We start from the raw sequence: 23060 nt of genomic DNA, 5'->3' as shown, positions 1-23060 counted from the left end.
TCTGCAAATTTTCAGCTAAATTGATGATCTTTAAGGTATCTAACCCGCTTAAACCAATGGACGAGCTGAATCTGTCTAACCTGAACCGTACTAGCTTTAAGGCAGTTATCAATGCCTTAGCGACCATCAATTTGGCTAAAATTTTGCAGAGATGATCTATACATTAGTACCTAAAAACTGAATGGTCGAGACGTAGATATGCGACCGAAAAGTGACTCTAAACTTTAAAAGCGCACTTTAATTTTAGAGCGAGGCCTCGCTCTAGATAGGATCTGATATATAATATTAATATTTATCCAGAGCGAGGCCTCGCTCTGAAATTAAAGTGCTAGGTTAGAGTTTAGGGTCACTTTTCGGTCTCATATCCACATCTCGACCATTTAGTTTTTAGGTGCTAATGCATAAATCATCTCTGCAAATTTTCAGCCACATTGATGATCTTTAAGGTATCTAATCCGCTTACACCAATGGACTAGCTGAATCTGTCTAACCGGAACCGTACTAGCTTTAAGGCAGTTATCAATGCCTTAACGACCTTCAATTTGGCTGAAATTTTGCAGAGAGGTAGATATGCGACCAAAAAGTGACTCTAAACTCTAAAAGCGCACTTTAATTTCAGAGTGAGGTCTCGCTCTGGATAGGATCTGTGTGTGTGTGTGTGTGTGTGTGTGTGTGTGTGTGTGTGTGTGTGTATCTTCAATGTGGACCAATTATTTCCAATAATTGCAGTGTGTGTGTGTATCTTCAATGTGGACCAATTATTTCCAATAATTGCAGCTTGCACGTCAAGGCCTTCCCCTCTTGCACAATCTTTGTGGGCAAACCACTATCCTTTAATTATCAAATATTTGATAATTAATAGTAAATCGATGAATATCAAGATTTGCTTCAGGATTGCTCGATCTCCAAGTAGGCCTTAATGAGCCTCTAAGTAATATATTTTGAACTTGTCAATAATATAGAGCTTGGGCCTTGGATATTGGCCGGGATTTTTCAGAGTCATCCATTGTTGTGAAAAATGTTAAGGGTCCTCGACTCATAGCACTAAAATAGGTTAAAATTAGCTCACTGACCCCAACAATAGATTTTTGTTCCCACTAACCCAATTTAAAGTAAAATGTCAATTTTGTCCTTAACCTAATTAACGAACTATATTTTATGCCACTCTCTCTCTCTCTCTCTCTCTCTCTCTCTCTCTCTCTCTCTCTCTCTCTCTCTCTCTCTGTAACGTCCCGAACCTGAATCCATCGGTTTACTAGTCATTTGGACGGTAAACGACAACTACTTTCACTTTTACTTTCGTTTCCGTACTTTTAGTGGCCCTAAAAGTTGACTTTTTGTTCGGGTCAAAATTTGAGAAAATGTTCTTCATGAAAGTTGTAGGGGACGTTAAACCGAGCGCGTGGATATGTGGTACGTAAAAATCGGAGCTCGTATGCGAAAGTTATAAGCGAAATACTAAAGTTACTGTTCATGGTAAGTAGTATAAATTTGAAAAAGTTACTGTTGGGGTTAAATTTTCCTCACTCTCTCTCCGCGCGATTTTCTCTCTCTTCTTCCCCGGTTCTCTCCTTCCGCTGCAGCTCCGGCTAGCCTCCGTTTCCGGCCACCTGGGGATGAACCGCGACCACCCCTAGCTTCGTCTCCTCCTTCCGGACTCGCTAGTGGTGGTGGGTCGCCGTAAATCGACCGGAAAATGCAGTTTCGACGCCGAGAAGCTTACGGTTACTGTAGCAGTTTGGGAGTTTTGTCGATTTCCGGCGATTCTGGCCGTCTCCGGCCACCAAACCGGCGTCGAAGGTTCGGTTTTTGACATAGATCATTTCCCCTAAGGTCTTTCATTTCAATTTGCAGTATAGAGGTCGAATTAACGATTTGCAATTTCTAGGGTTCTTGGAGTTTTCTGGAAATTTTTTCACCGGCCAAATTGGAGCTCTTCCAGGTAAAATTGGAACTTGTTGTAGTTGAGAAAGAGGTTGGGTTTGTTGAGTAGATGGTGCTGCCAAATTTTGGTGGCCATTGGTGGTGGTTGCAGCCGGCGCGTGGAGGCATATATGGCAGTGTTTTAATTTATGTTTTTAGCCCATTAAATTGTATATTGTTGTAGAGCTTGTATGTGAAGTTTGGTGAATTTTGGAGGAGTTTGGAATTGTTTGTGAATTTCCGAAGTTTGGAGTTTTGTGATGGAATTGTGGGAAATCCGGCCGTCGGATTTCCCTCGTTTTCATTGTGGAATATGTAAATTGAGGAAGTAGTGTTGTGGAAGAGTTTTAGGTGGAAATTGAGAAGTAATGGAGATAGGGATTTTCGGGTTTCGTTTAGGTTCGTATTTATTTTATCGGATTGCCGTTTACGGAAATATAATTGTGTATAGGGCAATGTGGTGAGCTACGGCTAGATGAAGGAACTCGTTTGCGTGGTCGCCCAATAGTACTGTGAGTGGACTTTTGTTTGTTTTTAAATAAGTGATGCATGCATTTATTTACTAAAGTACGTTCTATTTAATTAACTATCACTTTCCGAGCATATGAATTGATTTTGGAATTTAATTATGATTATTATTTGGAAATATGATTTACGTGATTTTTCCGACGACTTACTTTACCGAGATGATTTTTGGATTACATGTTATATTTAGTAGTCAATTTTGAGATATTCTGGAATATTATTGGAAATGAGATTTTTCCGAAGGAATTTGTGCTCGTACTAATTTCCGGGTTTGGTTCTGAATTTGAGAGTATTTGGCGTGCGGGGTCACGTCATTGGAATATACTTATTTGTTTTCTCGTGAGATATTGGGAAAGCCTTTCGGATTTTATGGATTTTGAATGTTTTCCTCACCATACACGGGTCATTCGATTAGGTCTCCTCCTCACTTACTTTGCGTTTGTGAGTGGCAGTTGAGGTAGCTTATTCTCCTCCTCACTTACTTTGTGTTTGTGAGTGGCAGTCGAGGTGATTTATTCTCCTCCTCACGTGGGTGGCAGTCGAGGTTATTAGTTCTCCTCCTCACACAATCTATGTGTGAGTGGTAGTCGAGGGTAGGTTGAGCCTAAGGGGCTCCTTTACCCGTATGGTGACATCCTTTCCCCATATCCTACTATTTGTTACTTGACTAGCGGGGCTAGTCCGATTCTTTTAGCCAGCGGGGACTGGTATGTTTTCACGAGACTCCGAGTTTTAAAGACTTACGTTTTATAAATGTTGCATGCATCGGGAATATTTTTTTTAAGAAATAAATGTGGGAAAGTATGAAATCTTTTTCTCTTTTATTTGTTTATTTTTGTCCACTCACGCTAACGTTTTTCGTTTACTTTCCCCTGGGCCCTTCGGTTTCTAATGCCCAGTTTGCAGGCGTTATTAGTTGGGGTCGGGCGTATGTGGTTCGAGGCATAGTTGACGAATAGCTTCCGCACTTCTTTGTTTGGCTCTGATCTATTGTGGGTTACTGTTTTGGGTAGTCCACTTTAGGGGGTGACTCGACCAGTTCTCGGTAGAGTTATCACTAAGGTGGGCCCCGCAGGGCCACTCCGGATTTCGGGGTGAAATCCGGGGCGGGTCTTGTCACTCTCTCTCTCTCTCTCTCTCTCTCTCTCTCTCTCTCTCTCTCTCTCTCTCGTTCCTCACCGATCTGAAACACACACACTCTCTCTCCCTCTTTCTCTCGTCCCTTAATGATCTGAAACACACACACAGCGATCATCAATTTGGCTGAAAATTTGCAGAAGTGATCTACTCAGCTGACTCAAACATTCTAACAAGTGGAATCGGAAAGATCATAAAACTATAAAATGAAGGATTGGCCTTGTATGCTTTAATTTAATCAAGTGGGTTGCAATACTCACTCAAAAGGTACTTCATTCTTCATGAAAATTCTCTTAGAAACTTCATATCCAAAACTACTCGTAAAAAAAGTGCTTTTCAAATTTTTGAAAAGCTCTTCTATCCCTCACAGGCAATCTCAAATAGATCCTAAATCATTTAAAGTCAAATTCCTCTCTCTCTCTCTCTCTCTCTCTCTCTCTCTCTCTCTCTCTCTCTCTCTCTCTCTCTCTCTCTCTCTCTCTCTCTCTCTCTCTCTCTCTCTCTCTCTCTCTCTCTCTCTCCCCCTCCCCCCTCCTCCTCCAAAATCAAATCCCAACCGACTCCGATCTCCACTGGCCATACAAACTGCCGAAACTCTTAGGCCAGCGGAGGTAGGTTATGGTTGTGATGACTGGAGTGTCGCCGAGGTCGAGGAGGAAGGCAGTGCAGGGGATGAGCGCGACGGCGGCTAGCGTTGTGCTTGAAGGTGGCGGGCGAGAATCGGTGGATGGTGGTACACTCCAATCGCAGTTCCAACCATGTCCTTATCGGAGAGACTGTGAAGAGTGACTTGAACTAGGCCTGCTCGAGAGATGCCTTGGACTCAGCGACGTTGGAGTGGGGGACGGCCCTGAGAGCTAAGTCAACCTGGGAGCGAGTTGAGAGAGATGCAACCGCGTCTTTTAGTTTTTTTTTTTTTTCCTCAGAAGCGTCTTTTAGGTTTCAATAGACGAATTGAGAAAAATTTAGAGGTTGATTGACAAATTTGAGGGATTTATTGTCATCAACAAACCATTGAATTGATTTGCATATTCTCAATTTGTTGTCATTTTTTTTGGTAAAATGGGGGCAGAAGGAAAGAAAAAAAAAAGAAGAAAAAAAAGTTTAGTGGGGGGCAATAAAGGTTTGTTAAATGTCTATTGAGGATAATAAATGTTTTGAATTAATGTAGTCTCCTCATTCATTTCCTTAATCAAAGTTTTATTTGTCTAATTTTAGAGAGATTAGTTCTCATTCTGGCGACCGAAAGGTTTATTGGGGGCGGCAATAAACCTTTCCAACCCCCTATGAGATCTCCAATGACCTCTTTGGGGACCTACGGTGAGGTTTCATAAACTTTTATTTGCACCCAGTAAAGGTCTATTGGGTGGCAATAAAGATTTATTTGGGAGGGCAATAAATCTCTCCGGTGACCTATGAGATCTCCGACGACCTCCGGCTTGGTTTTCAGAGAAGTCCGGCGACCGATGACAGGAATCCTGCGACCGGTGACGGGACTCCAACAAATTCTCCTATGGCTTCTCTCTCTTTCATTTTTTTTTCTCTCTCTATATAACAAAGAGGTGAGGGCAAAATAGTCTTAGAAAAAAAAAAAAAACTTAATTGGGTATTAAAGAAGACCTTTTTAGAGTCTTTATGGGTAAGTGAGAAAAAAATAAGTTGGTAGTGTAAGGGGGAAAAGAGTCCCTAGAATTAAGGTAAATGGTCAAAGGATCCACACTTGTCGCTATTTATCAGTATTTTATTTTGTTTGTCCGATATGATTGGTTTAGGTATATGATTTTGAGTGCACACTTGTCTCTTCCATTCACGTATGGATTGTGCCGCATTGACTATTATGCCATTGTGTCCAATCTGATAAAGTAATCTGGGGTTCACATCCAAAACCAATTGGCAATGGATGGAGTGGCCTAAACCCTTATAAACTCATAGGCAAGGTCCCATTTTTCTTAAACACGTTATCAGCACGACGTGTTCAAAAATGCCCGTGTGGGTTATCATTGGTTTGACCTTGTCAAAATGCCTAAGCATCTATCAACACGATGCTCAAGTTCCAGACCGAGGCATAATTGTGTTCTCCCAAAATCCTTCATCTCAAACTCGAATTTGAAGTGTTCAGCGGTTTCCCTTAACTCTTTAAGGGCTTCTAATGAAGATCATGTCCAACATGAACCGCGATGGAATCCGAAACTTATTATGGAAACGCGTGGGATATCCCTTCCCAATCAAGTAGTCATTTTAGCGGTGCCTCTAGCTAAGAGTGCAAAGTCTGCCAATGAAACATCTAAAGATGAGAGTAAGAAGTCTGTCCGCCCAAAGAAGTCCAGAGCTTTGAAACAGGCCCAAACTCTTATAAACCCATAGGCAAGGTCCCATTTTTCCCATGTGGGATGTATATATTCTCAACAAATGGGACCTTGCCTATGGGTTTATAAGAGTTTGGGCCACTCCATCCATTACCAATTGGTTTTGGATGTGAACTCCAAATTACTTTATCATAGTATCAGAGCGGGTTACCCACGTGTGCATGCCTAACGGCCACACGGGCTCCAGGTCATCCAAAAGTTGTCCACGTGTATGGCTTGAAAATTCGCCACACGTGCAGGGGCGTGTTGAGAATATATACCATCTCACATGGGAAAAATGGGACCTTGCCTATGAGTTTATAAGGGTTTGGGCCACTCCATCCATTGCCAATTGGTTTTGGATGTGAACCCCAGATTACTTTATCACAATCTACTGTCTGTTTATACAATTAAATCATAGAAAGATACTCTAGTTCTATTTCATTCTCTATGTACGAAAGTTAAATTTTCTTTCTTGGAAAATTTTGACCGAGTATGATCAAGGGAAATAGGTGCATAATTCTTTACAATATTAAATCAAACATGTAATACAAGCAATATTAAAGTCAGATCGACAACCTCATCCTAGACTGAACCGACTCCTTGCCGATTGAACTTATTGCAACACCCTCATGCTTGCTTAATCTGTCTTGACATGGAAGTTCAACACCTTCATAAATTTGTTCAATAATTGAAGTCGTTTTCGATATTTGGATGACTTCCAACTCAGTTGTGGTCTCTTTCATTGTAGGGCGCTTCCTTCCATTCAAATCCAAACACTTCTTTGCAAGGTTAGCAACTATTCTAATATCTTTTTTAGAACTCTCCTTTAAAACCTATACATCAACAATGTCAAATAAATGATTTTCTTGCATCAATATAATGAAACATGCAACAAGACTCGGGTATTCTTCTTCTTGTTTCAACACACGTTTATCATGGAAACTGGTTTCTTCCCTGTTAAGAGCCCAACAAGGACGACCCCGAAGCTATACACGTCACTTTTCTCCATAAATTTGCTTGATCGGAAGTACTCATGGTCCAAGTAACCGAATATCCCATGTAAAACTGTGGTCAAGTGAGTTTGGTCAATAGCAACTGATCTAGAAGTTCCAAAGTCTGCAATTTTAGCTCTATATTTTTCATCTAAGAGAATGTTACTAGACTTAATGTCTCTGTGATAAATGGGATATGAAGCTGTAGCATGTAAGTAGGAAAGAGCTCTAACAATTTTTGTGGCAATACGTAAGCGCATTTTCCATGTTAGTGGAAATTCCTCATTCTTCTCATGGATATACTGGAAGAGCATTCCATTAGGTATGAATTCATACACTACAATAGGAACTTCAGTCTCTAAACAACAACCCAGCAATTTAACTACATTCTTGTGTTTGATTTATGAAACAATGACAACTTCATTGATGAATTCTACAAGCTTCCTTTCATCTACCAGTTTAGACTTCTTTACAGCAACAATTCTTCCATCCTTCAATATCCTTTTATACACAATACCATGACCTCTATGTCCAAGAATTCTATTTATTCTAAAATTGTCAGTGGACTTCTCTAATTCTTTTGATTTGAAGTGCTTGATCTTCTCACCATTAATTTTAGCAAACCGTAATTGTTGCTCTAACAATAAGCCGCCATTTCTCGTGAAAAATATTTTCTTGTGGATAATGTGTTTCTTTTTGTTTATGGCTGTGTAAACATAACGAACAGCAATGAATAGTAACAACAATGCAAAACCCAGGTATATACCTATATAAAACACAATCAAATTAGTTAGGGAGACATGTAAAATTGATGTAGGAAAAGAATGTGGCTGGTTGCCAGTGAGCTATGACTTGTTGGTAAGTTATAATTCCAACGTTGTAAAGGTTATGGGTTTAATTCCAAAACAAACAAAAAAAGAATGTGGCTGGTTTAGTCGGAAGAAGATAAATATATAAAGAAGCGGATAATAACCTCAACAATGAAAAGGAAAATGGTTGTTAACAGACCACATTCTTGTCCTACATCAACAATGAAAGTGTAAATGGTTGTAAAATAATAGCAGCTATGTTCTGCACTTTTGCGAATAGTTATAGTGAACTTCTTCTTTAGACTTTGAATTGGTCCTTTAAGTTATCTACTAGAGAAAATTGATTCCTGACCCCAGATTACCTTATGCATATATTAGACTGAAAATCAGTGAATTAATAATATATGAATGCATGAAACGATAATATAGAACCCCCTCCTTGCTTAATTCACCCGCACTTTGTTAGTTGATCTCCTTCTGAAACCCTTTCTTAGTCATTCACCTACCTTTTTCTTGATATATGAACTTTTTATTTTCCCTTTTTAGTACATAGTTAACTAATTCTTCTACCTCTTTTTGTATATATCAAACCAACTCCCATGTTAACTTATATGTTCAAAGTAGATTTCATGTAACAAACTTATTTTACTGAATTCTAAAGAATATAGGAAGCATACCAAAAACAGCAAGGCTCAGCTGGTTGCGCTGATGGAACAGACCAAGATTGTAGGGTCTGGTTGTGGAGCATACAGCCCCACTCCAACCACCATGAAATTCACAAGCAACGCTATCTATACTCGAGTAGCATGTATGACCCCCATTAGTATTTTGACAAGAACCACCACTGAAATTCCATTTTTGCCCAGCGATATCATGGCCCATACACGAAATGTCTTCCTAACACTCATCGATATCTGAAACATAACCAACCCTAAGATTAAGAATGGAATTGTACGTAATCCACGCATGAATGAGTATGATGACTTCAATGAAGTAAATAATATTTATGTTTGGCTCCAAAACCAGTCTAGCGTGCAAGCAGTCTCTTTTGAGCGCGCAAGCGTGCCAACACCGTGAGGTGCAGTCGTCGGGGCGTCCCTTGACCTGACTTCTTGATCAAACGCTGTGGATGAGGAGAGCACAACCTTGTCACCAGGTTCTTTTCTATGCCTTTCGGAAAAGGACTTCTTGCCTTACGGATAAGGACTTGTAGTGTGATCTCTTGCATCACCGAGTCGATACTCAACGTTGTAGGTTGAGCAAAGCAATCACCGGGAAGTAGGAGAAAGCACGGGTTTTGCTAAAGCGTGACTTGAGCTTCGCTGGGTTGCGAGGGCGTTACCCTTGCTTCGCTGGGTTTCAACTAGGTTGAAGGTAGGTTTGCTCCGGAGAGACTTTGATAATCTGAGAGATTAGTTGATTGAGAGGTGTCGTGTTTTTGTGTTCTTGAAACCTGGTATTTATACCTTAGGGTTTCGACTGTTCCTTGCCATAGAAGGAGTATTGATTGAAGTTTCCTATTCAATCTCCGCTACTTGATTCTAATAAGGGCTCGTTTTCCTTATGGATCTTCGAATGGGCGAAGCTGTAAACCAAACCCAAGCAAGCTTAATTTTGGGCTGCAGGTATCAGCCCGCTATGCTGAACCCCCTTAAGGGATCTTGCCAAAAATACTTTTGGGCTCAAACATTGCCCCCCAGGCCTCGAGATCAGGCCCGCGAAAATGTGATGGTCGAAGAGAATTTAATCGACACGCCTTATGCCAGAAACGAATGAAGGTTTGCATCTTTTCAATTGTTGAACGTCTTTTCGTCGCATCGTTTCCCTCACAAAATCTCTTATTTAAATCTTGTCGCCAACTCAGATCTGTCACATGAAAAACTCTTCCAGTCTCTTAAACTATTAAACCCATAAAACCCTTCTTGATCCACACCATACTTCCTAAGAGAAAACCCAAAAATGGCTCCACCCAAGAAAATCATCATCGATCAAGAGGAAGAGATCACCGAGGAGGCTGCTCATACCTAGGGAACAAGCATCGGTGCCCGCTGCTTTGCTCACACCACTATCCAAAGGCCTCTGCTACTCAGTCTCCCCAATTCTCAGTCCAGATTGGGTCCTACCCCACGAGATTCTATTCCAGAAGATGTCATCACCCTCTACGGCCTGCCCATCCGCCTACCCATTCTAGTCCTCAGAAGGACTCCTGGAGATTTTAGCAGTTGGGGCCAGCGTCAGTTCAAAGCCAAGATAGGGTTTTGGCCTACCATTAGAGGGGCGGAACTCGCCTGGTATCGTGAAGTTCGAGCAAGGGATCTGGCTCGCTGGGACGCTGTGGGTATCACCCACACTATCGATCTATGTTTCCACTTTCCCAGCAGTGGCAATCGTTCGCCTCTGACCGCCATTCTTTGCTTCTAGAACACTGCCAGCAACACATTCGACTTCCGGTTTGGCCAAATGAGCATAACATTATTGGATATTCTTACCATAACAGGGCTTCCCATCAATGACGGGCCCTACATGCATGGCCAATTTGACGCTGTCGAATTCTCTTCGCAAATGGTTCAAGCAGGCCGTGCCCGCCATAACCGTTCTTACCCTTTATGGCGAACCCACTACTGTGGAGAACGTAATGCCACTGGTGGCATTGCCTTCCTAGAATACTGGCTCTGCAAATTCATCTTCTGCACCTCCTATAACAAGCCCACTGGTCCCTGGGTTTCTTTGGCTACGGCCTTCTACAACGGTCGCCGCGTCGGTCTCAGACAACCTGTCTAGGCACGCTATATCGCACCCTTTACCAGGCCATGATGTATCCCTTTGAGATTGAAATTTCTAGTCCCGTCTGGATCATAGACTTCTGGATACAGGTCTATTTCCCTCACTTCCGCTGATCAGACATTCCACAGCTTCCACCTGCGGACGCGTTTCTGGGTCAATGGTTCTGCCGCGAGGCAAGGTACACTTCCCCACCATATTCTGAATGCTTTTCATACTTAGACCTCTTGGATGAGATTCCAGACTCATACCTAGTTCTTGGTAGAAGTTTCCCGCCTCCCCTCGAACATGGGTTCCTACCTAGAGACCCAGGTTATAGGGATCGCGCATGCTTGGCCTTTCGCCGTGCAGTCTCCTGCTCAGATATCAGGCTCGCAGCTGACGACATCATTTATGAGCTTTATGCTCCCAACGACTTCACTGACCAACTAGGGCTGGCCCAGTTGGTGCCTTTTCCTCTCTACGATGCTTGGAACTATAACACTTCCTGGCACAGAATTAGCCCCGCAACTGGGCCTCCTCCAGCCCAAAGCATGCTTTCTCTAGTCAATCTCCCCAATTGGGTCGACGAACTTGTCCCTGTTGATAGAGTCGCTGAGGACTATGACCATTGGTGGTCCCAAGTCTCTGTTAATTGCTGGAAGATGGGATGACGAGCTCTTCGTAACACTCTTCCAAGACTTGAGGTACCCCTATGATACTGACTCTGACCTACTCGCACGCTTCCCTAAAGATGGGGCACAACCTCCATGACCTGTATAGTCTCCGCGACCCGCGCAAGCCCCACGTCCTACTCAAGCAGGAATCATAATCCGCGAACTAGCACCAGAGTTAATTTCTTTCGCGTATTCACCATCTACTTCCTTTACTTTTACTTCCTTAACTCATATCTTACTTCAGCGGAGAAACCTCGGAGTGCCACGGCCCGACGGCCAACCTGCCACTGCTCCTCCTACCACAGGCCAAGCCACGAAGCAAAAGGCTGTGGTAACAGAGCCTGAACCCACAGACTCCTTTAACAATGAAGACCCTCAAGAGGTAAGAAGCCCTTTATAGACCTTATAATTTTGATGCTTTCTTTTAAAGTTCCATCTGACTCCCTTAATCTCAACAGGTCGCCGCCTCTCTTACCCACAAACGCAGTCGTTCCGATCCCCGGACTGACCCCTAGGAAGATGTTGAACCTATCGCTGATCGACTGGTATTCCAAGATTGAGATAAGCAGCGCAGTTCTCGCCTTATTTCAACTTTCAACTTATAATACTCCTCATTTGTAGATTCGTCGTAGGACCATGAGTTCTTCCACGCAGAGTGGGAAAGGACTGTCTACTGCTGGCCGAGAAGTAGCCTCCTTGCAGACCCAAGTATAGCCGGACTCAAACATATCTCCACCTCCAGTTAGCACTGCAAACGATCCACACCCATCCTTGGTGCCGATTCAGATATCAGATGACAACTCGCCTGAGGCCGAGGAAAGAATGCCCCCTCCTGACAACCCTCGCGAGGAACCAACCATGACTACCATTCTGGAGCAGGTAGTGCCTGATTCGATCCCGGATGTTGTCATGGGAGATCAGGAGCAAGCGGTGGTGGCCACATCAGTTCTCCCAGTGATAGCTCAAGACGCTCCAATCACCCCTCGCGATCAACATACTGAAGAAGTACCCCTTCTCAAAACCACTCTTGCTTAAATTTGTTTCATCTTGACTCCTTACTAAACCAAGCATTGCGGGCAAAGCTGACAGCGAACCTGCCCCCCATACCCCCCAAGTGCTTAAGGCAGAGGAAGAAGTGAACCCTCATCCTGCATTGGAAGCGGCTCCTATTGCGGATCCTCCTGAGGCCGCAGTCGTCGCTGCTCTTGCTCCACCGCAAGCATCTGCTGGCGAGCCCACCAGACTAGCACGACTTGCTCGAGTGCTTGAAGTAACTCCTCCTGGAGTAGTGGATGATGCTAGGGAAGGTCTTCGCCGCCTCCTGAGCCCTACACGAGAGCTCTAGAGTATCTCAGAGTACTTCGCCGTGAGGGTGCCATCACCATGACCCAGTTCCTTAATATCGACAAACTGTTGGAGGATCTCCCTAGGTGGTGTAACGAGAAAGCGGTCGCCATGCACAGACCAGATAGGCCCAGACGCATCATCAGGCCCTCGTTCAATAGATGGACGCCCTGCGCGACTCCTTGGGTGAACTGGCCTCTCATATCAGAGAGATAGAGCTCGCGGAGAATCACCTTCAGTCCTAGATCTAGGATCTTCAAGTCCAACTATCCACTGTGAGGGCTAGGATTGCCCATGCGGAAGCCCAACTAGAACAACCCTTAACCATTTCCGAGACGCTATCTCAAAACCTGGTCCAGGCTCGCGAAGCAGCCTAACAGGCCGAATAAGCCGCCGCTGACGCCAGCTTCCGTCTGGACGAGCATTTTCTCTGCTTGACTTATGCGGGTCGGGGGCTTTAGGCCTCTAGTACTAGGCTCATTATGTTGTAACATGAATATTATTAATAATATTATTTATTTAGTCCATTTTTACTGGCCCAAATGCACTCTTCATACTCTAAGCCATCAATTCCTTTAAACCCCTCTTAAATGAAAATTAAAGCGGTTCAGAATAGATAACCTTGAAACCGAGCAGTTTATCTCCTTGAAGACCATTTCGTCCCCCACACATTGTTAATCTTCCTTCATTTTCAAGATCACCACATTTAATCTCATTGATGGCATTGAATACTCTTTAATCGTCCATCCAAGGGCTGAAGCCACTGAGATTGACCCTATATATATACTTGTACTCTGAAGATGACAACAAACATAACCATGGCTTACCTAGAAATAGCCCTGCAAGCTTTACTTCTCTTCCTTCTTTTCCAGAAATCTTCTCCTCACGATCTCACTTTTAGCAACTAGATCTTAGTCCTTATGGCAAAATCTTAGGTTTGGGGTAGGCCTTATGGCTTAATCTCAGGCAACCTCATGTTTTTGGTTTCTGAAAGCCTGGATGGAACATCCTAAACTTTGGATAGGCTGAAGAACACTAGGAGCTCCTAGCATGGGATATCACATTCTGAGGAGTCTCCCTCCTTAGGTTCCCTTGCGCGGAGTAAACCGAGGAAGGGTGGGGAACTCCCTTCTGACCCCTACTCTTCTTCGACACCCTACCTCCGGGACTTAGCAGACCAAGCTTCCGTTTTGTCCCTGAAATAAATAGGGCAACTTGGCTACGCTCACCTCTGATTTCCATCCCCAGTGAGGCTTTTGGACAACTAGAAGGGTTGGGATGATCACTAGCACTTCCCTTCCCATCCTTCGAGTACAAATGATAGCAACTGTAGCCAAGGTTCAAGCAAGAAGGGTAAAGAGACAAAGGGTCGTCGCTAAGCCCCTCTTGAAAGAAGATCTCAAAGACTTGAAAGTTTGTATTTCAGAAGTTATAATGTAATATCGCGAATGTACTGTATTGCTTTAGGTCGCAAAGCCACGTTTATGAATACAATAGTATTTTGCTATTTTCAATCTTCTATATAATAAAGCCTCTAGTATAGGCCTTGTTACACATATTTTTAACACTTATTGTCAAAACAAAAAAATTGAAAAAACTCACCTAAAAATTGTACTTTTCCAAAGGCAGCGAAAACAAAGCCCTCGCGAGAACAAAGCCTTGTGTATAGAGCTATTTCCCCCTAGTCTTGCTAGGTGGAGCGAGTACATTAGAGTAGGGCCACTGAGTAGGTCCTGACGCAGATGAGGACGCGAACTAAGTAAGACTATGTTTGCCCCCCCTGTCCCAGAAACTAGGGTATCTGGTGGGTCTTCAAACTCCCAAACACTAGGGTAATATTTCTTCAAGAATCTGCCGTTGATTGGGTTTCGAAGAATATCGCCGTCCAAATCTTTGAGATGAAAGGCCCTTTTTTCTAGAATCTTGTGGATGACAAAGGGTCTTTCCCATCGTGGTGTCCATTTGCCGTGGTCGGTCAACTTCTCACCTAGTGGTAGAACTGCCTTCCAAACGAGGTCACCTTCCCTGTAGCTGCGGCCGCGCGTCCATTTGTCAAAGGTGCAAGCGACACATTGCTTTTCCATGACTAAGCTATCCAAAGCCTCCAAGCTCTTCTCTCTAAGATCTTCGTGCTCCTGCCACATAGCCTGAGCATAGTGTTCGCCAATCAAATGATGTTGGTCCTGGACACGTAGGGACTGAACGCGGCGTACTTGGGAAATTTGGGAATAATTGCCTTGCTAGTACAGGTATCTACAAGCCCCCCTAAAAGGATGTTGCTTATGCTTGGTGACATAGAAAATAGCCTTAATAGTAGAGGTATCTACAAGTCCCCAAGTAAGAGGAGTTTCTTGGTTGGAGAGTTATAATCATGAAGTCATAAAGCATAAGCAACCGGGCGGAAAGGAGCCCCTACAAGTCTCCGAACTCCGTAAGCACGAAGAGACTCGTTAACCTGCACAACAAAGACAAAGCATGCATATGTACAATGCTTGTTGTATTGGGCAACAAATGTGAGTTGCATTGATATGCGTTGGCATATACAAATGTACGAGGTGCATGATACATGTTGATGTATACATGTGAATGGCGCCGAGTATGATCGAGTATGACGTATAAACTCGAGCATGCATGTGGTTGGGTGAACATATGAATTGCATATGATAAATGTGTGATGCGCGCAAGAAAACTTACGAGGTCGAGTTGACGAGGTTACACTCGGTTTAAGTTGCATGAGTGCCATGAAGGCAAGCGTTTGTAATTCATGAACGATGAATACGTGAACGCTTGCGTTTGTTTGGTTGTCGCTCGTATTAATGGAACGTGAAAAGAATTTGATTTGTTGCAAGCGACAAATGGTAGAAGAATTCAATGTTCCGTTAATGTGTATTATGTCGAGGGGATGTGAGTGTAAAGCTTGGGAATGCTGGAAGGCAAGAGCGTGAAAGCTCGGGGGTACCGGGAAGGCGTGAGCAGGAAGGTCGGCTATGCCGGGAAGGCGTGAACAGAAAGCTCGGGGGTATTGGGAAGGCGTGAGTGGAAATCTCAGGGGTGCCGGAAAGGCGTGAGCAGAAAGCTAAGGGGTGTCGGGAAGGGAAGGCGTGAGCGGAAAGCTCGAGGGTGTCGAGAAGGCGTGAGCAGAAAGCTCGTGGATGCCAGGAAGGCGTGAGCGGAAAGCTCGTGGATGTCGGGAAGGCGTGAGTGGAAAGCTTGGGGGTGTCGGGAAGGCGTGGGTGCCGAGAAGGTCTGACGGAAAGCTCGAGGGTGCCGGGAAGGCGTGAGCCAAAAGCTCGGGGTTACCACGAAGGCGTGAGCGGGAAGCTCGGGGTTGCCGCGAAGGCGTGAGCGGGAAGCTCGGGGTTACCGCGAAGGCATGAAAGGAAAGCTCGGGGGTTCCGGGAAGGCATGAGAGGAAAGCTCGGGGGTGCCGGGAAAGCATGAGAAGAAAGCTCAGAGTTGTCGCGAAGGCATGAGTGGGAAACTCGGGGTTACCGTGAAGGCGTGAGCGGAAGCTCGTGAGCGGGAAGCTCGATTGTGATGCCCTGAGGTGTGAGCGTAACTATTGCTAATTATACTGGGTTGTATGTACAAGTCCTCGAAGTCCCCAATCAAGGACGGTTTTCTTGCGGGGTTGATACCAAAGCATAGCTTTGTGCCGTATTGCGAGCATAATTAGTGCAAGTGCGTCGTCCATCTAGAACTGGTCGGAGCGAGCACTTATGCCCTTTCTGGTGGGCCCCTGCTAGGCCCTCCAAGGAGTCCCCACTCCTGGCTATAGACTCCGTATGGTTGGAAATTTGTTTGATGAGGGGAGCTGCGTTTAAGCAGTGGGTGTTAGGTAGCGAACCTAATCTTTGATACCCAAGTGTCGGGGGTCAATTGCAGGATTAATGGCTACCGTGGGCTGCGTTGACCGGTCCCTTTACTCTTTCCCGGAGGAGAAAAACTTGACTGCAATGCCGCATAGCGTCCATTGTCATTATGAGACATTGCCTTACCACTTGGCGGTTGGTAGTGTAATAGGTGTCCATATAAAATTTTGGAAGTAGCTCCCGGTGAATAATCGTATGAAGCATTGTGAAGTTGGAACTTAATTAAAGCATGTTGGATGTGTTTGAGCGAGTTAGGTTGTGTTCAAGCAAGTTGGGTGTAGTTGAGCGAATAGGCGCTGTACGAGCATGCGAGGTGTGGCCCAATCAAGTCGTGGCCATACTCGATACCCAAGCGAGTCATAACTGTTGCAAGTGTTTATCCGAGCATGTTTAATTAAGACATGAGTGTCACAATCTTCTAGATATGGCATAGGTTGTTTGAGTGTGACATGTTTATTTAATTTTGCAATTAAATAGAAGCGTGGCATGTGTAGCATGTACTTGTAGCAAAGTTGCTAACATTTTTGTATTTTGTAAACATGCTTAGAAATCATGGACACATGTTAAGGCATGGCAATAGCATGTAAGCCTTGTAGGTGTGCTATTTAAAATAGATATATGGTATAAGCATGTTTAAAGTCATATAAGTATGTAAATGCATATCAAATGTGATATATTGTGGGCGTGCTTAAAAGTAGTAAAAGCATGTAAAGGCATGGCAATAGTTCTAATTGCAAGAACATGTATTGAGATATAGTTACTTATCTTATGCCGTTTGGAGCGAATTGGAGTTGGAATTGATATAAGTACCCAAATCATGTTGGAGTTGTCTAAGCATGACGCTCCATTGCTCCGGCGAAGTTCCTTAGTAGAAGCCTTGTTAATTGAAGCGGTACTCGGTGACGGCGTCTCCTTAACATAAGGTAAATGATTAGCATTTTATCTATATCAATAAACTGACCAACCAACAAAATGGATTATTGCACTTGGACGGGGAGAAGCATGAGAGATATTGTACTTCAAGTGACATGAGTGTGATTAATTTGATCATATAAAAAGGGAAATGATCACATATACAAAAGGGTATAATGTACTTGTACGTTCATATAGTAGGGCTATGATGATTTTAGCTAGCACCACTACCTGGCATGGTGTTATTTAATTCGAATTTCCCTCATAATAAAGAAGGGAAATGACTAATCTAGAGTGAGGCAGACATGCTCTGATGTTGCCATGTGAATTATGCCTGTTATGCTCTCAAAAACATGTAGTCATTGTGATTCAAGAGGATAATTTCAAGTGTGAATGGTCATAGTAATTGACATGTCAGTGCATGTACACTAGAAATATAGGCAAGATTATTGTAAAGGTATGAACCTAGAATAATGTATGTGTTCTGTAAGCTAGTCATGTGAAGCTACAATAACATATTAGCATGGAAAGCTAGGTGTGAATTATCATATAAAGGCGTGAACCAAGAGTAAAATCATAATCATGCTGGTCATGTAATTAACCTATAGATGTGGTATTTGATAAAATCACGTGTGAGGACAGCATGACTACGCGCATAAGACAAGTATAGCATGCACTTTGATGTGTGTCACTTTGATATGCACTTTGACTTGCAGTATAGCAGATCGTGTCTATGAGAAGCTATACGTTGCGAACAAGTTTTAAACCTTTAAAGTAAGAGGCATATAAGGCATGCTTTGACTTTAGAGAATAGTGCATAGATTGAATACTCATCTGTTTTTGCTCATAGCAAGATGACAGCTTTGGAGTGTGCATTGTCCGATACCGGGCCAAGTTCTCGGTGGTTCATGGCTGGTGGCCTAAAAAAAACGATGCTCGGTGAGTGCTCATCGTTAAAGGTGGGATGGTGGGGATGACTTTGCCATCTTGCTCGGCGCCATGAGGAGGAACCGTTGGGTCTGTCCGGTGCCAGCGTGAGGAGGAAAGGATCGAATTGGGATCTGCTCTAAATTGCAGCAGCAAACCAAATTTGAGGTAGCTAGGTGCCGAGAGAGGATCGACAGGGAGCACACCCCCTGTTTCTCTGTTTTTGTAAGGCAACTAGTGTCGAGATATTTTTTTGGGTTGGGTTTGATCAGAGAGAGAAAAAGAAGTTTCCGTCATGGGTGGTGCTTAACGGTGTAAGGCTTGGCGGTGATCGCTCGTCGAAGGAGAGAGGCTGGGGGAATTAGTGTTGGCGGTTGTCGCTGTCGCTTGGCTGTTAGCGGTTTATAGTCCAGCGGTGGTTTAAGAACATCAGCGGAGACTTGACAAAGAAGATGATCGTTGCTCATGGGTGCCCAGATCAATTGTAGGTTTAATGTTGTGGTTGATTACTGGCGCAAGCATAACCAAGTGTTCGTTAACGGCTGTGACCAGCAGAGCTTGTCAGCAGTGCCCTTAGTCAGCGGGGTTTGTCCGCTAAACTTTGGTCTGATAGGGTGAAGTTTTGGTCAGCGATGCTCTTGGTTGGTCAACGGAGCTCTTGGTTGGTCAGTGGAGCTTGGCGATGCCGCTGATGGATCTTAGCGGGGGAAGTTCGCCGCTGATGGTTGGATCGTGCACTGGAGGTTGCCGTTGATGGTTGCTAGCAGAGGATGATCAAGAGTAACTTCTGGGGAGCTTGACGCACCGGAGGTTGGGTTTGGGTATTTGCTCAACGGTGGTTAGTGGAGCTTTGACCAGCGGTAAAGCTCGGCGGAGCGGAGCTTTGGCTAGTGGTGGTGCTCGGCGGAGCGAAGCTTTGGTAAAGCTTTGGCTAGTGGTGGTGATGGTCAGCGGTGGTGGTGACTCGGAATTTGGCGGAGACTCGGAACTCAGCGGTTGGCGACACATCGCTCAGCGGTTGCCGGAGCCATTTGTGCAATCAACGGTGCTTTGAAGTTGATGACCATGGCAACTAGATGCAATGAAGACGAAGGCTGGGTGTAACTGAAAAAAGAAGGGAGAGTGGCTAAAGTAAATCTCTGGGTGTCCAGAGAGAATTGGCACGCAAACTTTTTTTTTTAGTGGTGCAGCGTTGACTTTTTTATATGGGAGTTGACCAAGCATTGACCTGCTCCGATGGGCGTTGACCATCCCTGATTTGATGTTGAACGAGCGTTGACTCCACTCTTACGGGTCAAATTCGTGGTAGGTGATGAAGCCTCTGTGTTGGCTTCCCATAGACGACGTCAAAGTTAATGTTAGAACCGAAGGCTCTAGTTAATGTTAGAGAAAGAGAGAGAGAGATACAAGAAGTATAGTAGTTCATCTCCCGCCTTAGCGAGAGACTACGTCCACTTGGAAGCTTAACTAGTGTGTTTGGGCCTTGCGGCCTAAAGGGATTACAAAAGATGTAATGGGATGATTTCTACCTTTTATAGGTAAGGGAACCCTTCTTCTTTACATGTTCTTTAATGTGGGATGCAAACCCACTATTCTAGTGTAGAAAGGCCTATTATGGAGTCAACTTGGCAAGGCCGGGAAGGTGGCTTCCCTGCGAGGTATTGGCCGCTTCAGACGACCGTGGCGTAGCTTGAACATCAGGCTACTGGATGCATGTCTCAGTTAGGTCCCCCTAAGAGGGTGTTGCTTATGCTTGTGGGCCCCCCTAAGAGGGTGTTGCTTATGCTTGGTGACATAGAAAATAGCCTTGCTAGTAGAGGTATATACACACGCCAAGTCTGGTCGATCTATTATTTCAGTAGCAACCTCTAAATCTCGCACAGCTGGGACGTCCAACATAGGGTGATGAGCCAAGAAGTCCGCAAAGGCTTGCCCTTTGATTGCTTTCTGTGTAACATAATGTAGGGAAAGCTCTGACAAGGCGAGCACCCACTTGCCAATGCGACCTCTCAGGATAGGATGCGAAAGCATATATTTGACTAGATCAGTCTAAGCTATGATGCAAGTAGTAAAGGATAACATGTAATGTCATAACTTGCAGGCAAAGAAGTATAGTGTGAGGCACAGATTTTCCATTGGAGTGTACCTCATTTCACAATCTGTGAGTGTCCTGCTGAGGTAAAAAATAGCACACTCAATGTCGTCCTCATCGTCCTGAGCGAGTAGGCTCCCAATGGAAGCCTCAGCTGCTGAAATATACAACTTTAGTGGGAATCCAGGCCTGGGAGGAACAAGTACTGGCGGGCTAGCTAAATAGGCCTTGATTTTGTCAAAAAGCCTCTTGGTGTTTAGGCTCCCAAACGAATTCATTTTGTCCTTGCAACTTCAACAGTGGGGAAAAAGGCTAGATTTTCCAGCAGAGTTGGAGATGAACAGCCGCCAGAAATTGATCTTGCCCAATAACCTCTGTAATTCCCTATTCGTTCGAGGAGGAGACGCATTGATGAACGCGTTTGCTTTATCTTCACACTACTACAGAAATTGAATAAGACGATAGTTAAAAACTGTCGTTTGATATAGAGGGTAGCTGTCGTCTATCTCGGTGACGTCTGATGAAGGTGCATTTAGAAAACTGTCGTCTGAAGGACTCAGTATCCATGTCGACAGCATGTTGACAGGCTCTCGACAGCTTTAACTGTTGTGTGAACTTTACTCAGACAACGGGCAACTTAAGCATCTGTTGTATGTTTCCAATTAAGAAGTCGCTTTTTCGTATAGCCATTGTGTGACTTACATTCAAACAACTATTTTTTTATCGCATCAGTAATCTATTTTGAATTCAGACGACAGTTTTGTGTTTTGTGGATGCTGTGAACATTTTGTACTCGACAAAGTTGTGGTGTAACGCGTTGGACAATGCTTTTGATTCATTCATGTTGTCTGAATTGATATCCAACAATGATATGAGTAACAAATCTACTCATACGACATTTTTTGCTTTTTGTTGTCCTGATTGTATGATTCACATTTAATAATTAAATCAAAAATCACCAAATAAACAGTAATTACCAATATATATTATATCTAATATTGTTATAATCCACATAATTGTACCTAAATGGATTAGACAATGCAAAATAAGGAGCATATCTATAATACTCCAATACCAAAAGATGGAGCACATCTATACTACTCCACTAACAAAATAGGTCCAGAAATGTACTTTTAATTGTCACTTCGGAGCACAAAAACACATTTTCTCCCTATTTCACTTCAGAGCTTCTACGGCATGAGTAACTACATACTTTACAGCTTGAAGATGTCCTTCACCACATAACTTGCGATCTCATTACGCACTTCATCAATTTCCACTTGACCATAAACATGGTTGGCTCTCCTAGCCCACTGCACGTAACAGTTTAAAAGTCACAATGAATTAAACTACTCATGCCATTTGATAAACTTAAACAAGACTATTCTGAAAGCTAATGGCAAACATGCAGACTTGTCATTTTCAAAGTGAAAACTTTCAGTTACCTTATCTGCAAATGACAAGTTTGTATCATGGATGATATCCCTCATATATCTCATCACAAAATAGCTGCATTGTTTGTCACTTTATAAACAAAATTAATACAATCTTGTACTTACATAGGCATTTGCAAGCATAATTAGCTATAATGAGCCACGCTTATGCTACCGCCAACGGTACCAACTCCCGCCAAAGGAGTGACCTATGGGAACACAGCAAAACAGGCTACCACCTGAGCCTCGGCGTACCCCCAGATCACCGCTGACGCGCCGCGCCAAGACAGTACCAGAAGCTCCATAAGCTGGGAACTGAAGCATATCAGTCCCACATCGAAAACATGGAGAAGATCAGCTCCCTCCTCACCTATAAAAGGTTCTCTCCTCTCTCCTCATTAATTACTCGTTTACTACTTACTTACTTTGTCAACATAAATACATTGACTAACTTAGGCATCGGAGAAGAGAAGACCGCCCAACGCGGTCTACCTCTGATGCCCTCTGTATTTTACTTGACAGGTAGCGGAAGCTCTGAGAACATCACAAATAGCGATCCGCCCATCAGATCAGCATTAAACAAGATTTGGCTACCGCTAAGTCTTAAGCATTAACAAATCTACTAACAAGAGCTGAGCTCACTTCAACTTAAAGATAGAAATCAAAATGAACATATGGCATTACCTCAATGAATCCTCGCCCAGTAACATTTGGTATAGACCAGGAGAATCTGATGCACTGTAGCTCATCATGCTCAACAGTTGTATCAGCACCATCCATCATGTCATCACAAGCTTCTTGGGCCATATACTTCCCTTCTAGAGCACATAGTAACCTGTAAAAGATATAAGATCAAGTATTTTTCCCATTTATCTGAAATAGAATCTAAAATGAGAACGTTTGCAAAATCAGTAGGCTTACGGGAACAAAGTAATGAGGCACAAATGTAAGATGAAGAATACCTTGTGGTGGAATGAGGAAGGTTAAAGCCTTTTACAACAAATTAAGATCTCTTAGATAAAGAGACTGCAATAGGTTTAATGCTTGATATCCGGCAACTTTTTTGGCTTTTAAGAGGTAAGGTTGTGTCTAAGACAACTTGACCTGCAGGTCAGACATAACTAGTCAAAATGTTTTATCTTTCATAACATAATCAGTTTGGTCAATCCAAATACACATTAGGATATATATAATTGAATTACTAAAATAGAACTGTTAAACAGAAAGAACTTATAAGGCCACTAAATACATGAGTGTACCACACGTGTATATGTATTCTATAATACATGAAAAGGTAAGTATCAGTGAG

General features: G+C 43.5%; 1 pseudogene; it reads right to left on the bottom strand.

Annotated features, from left to right (window-relative positions):
- Window positions 1-6496: 6496 nt before the first annotated feature.
- On the bottom strand, window positions 6497-8616 carry LOC112178059 (annotated as a pseudogene).
- Between the last annotated feature and the right edge of the window lie 14444 nt (window positions 8617-23060).

The sequence above is a fragment of the Rosa chinensis genome, chromosome 7, assembly GCF_002994745.2.
Source record: "Rosa chinensis cultivar Old Blush chromosome 7, RchiOBHm-V2, whole genome shotgun sequence".
Lineage (NCBI taxonomy): Eukaryota > Viridiplantae > Streptophyta > Magnoliopsida > Rosales > Rosaceae > Rosa > Rosa chinensis.
This window is presented reverse-complemented; position numbering and strand designations above follow the sequence as displayed.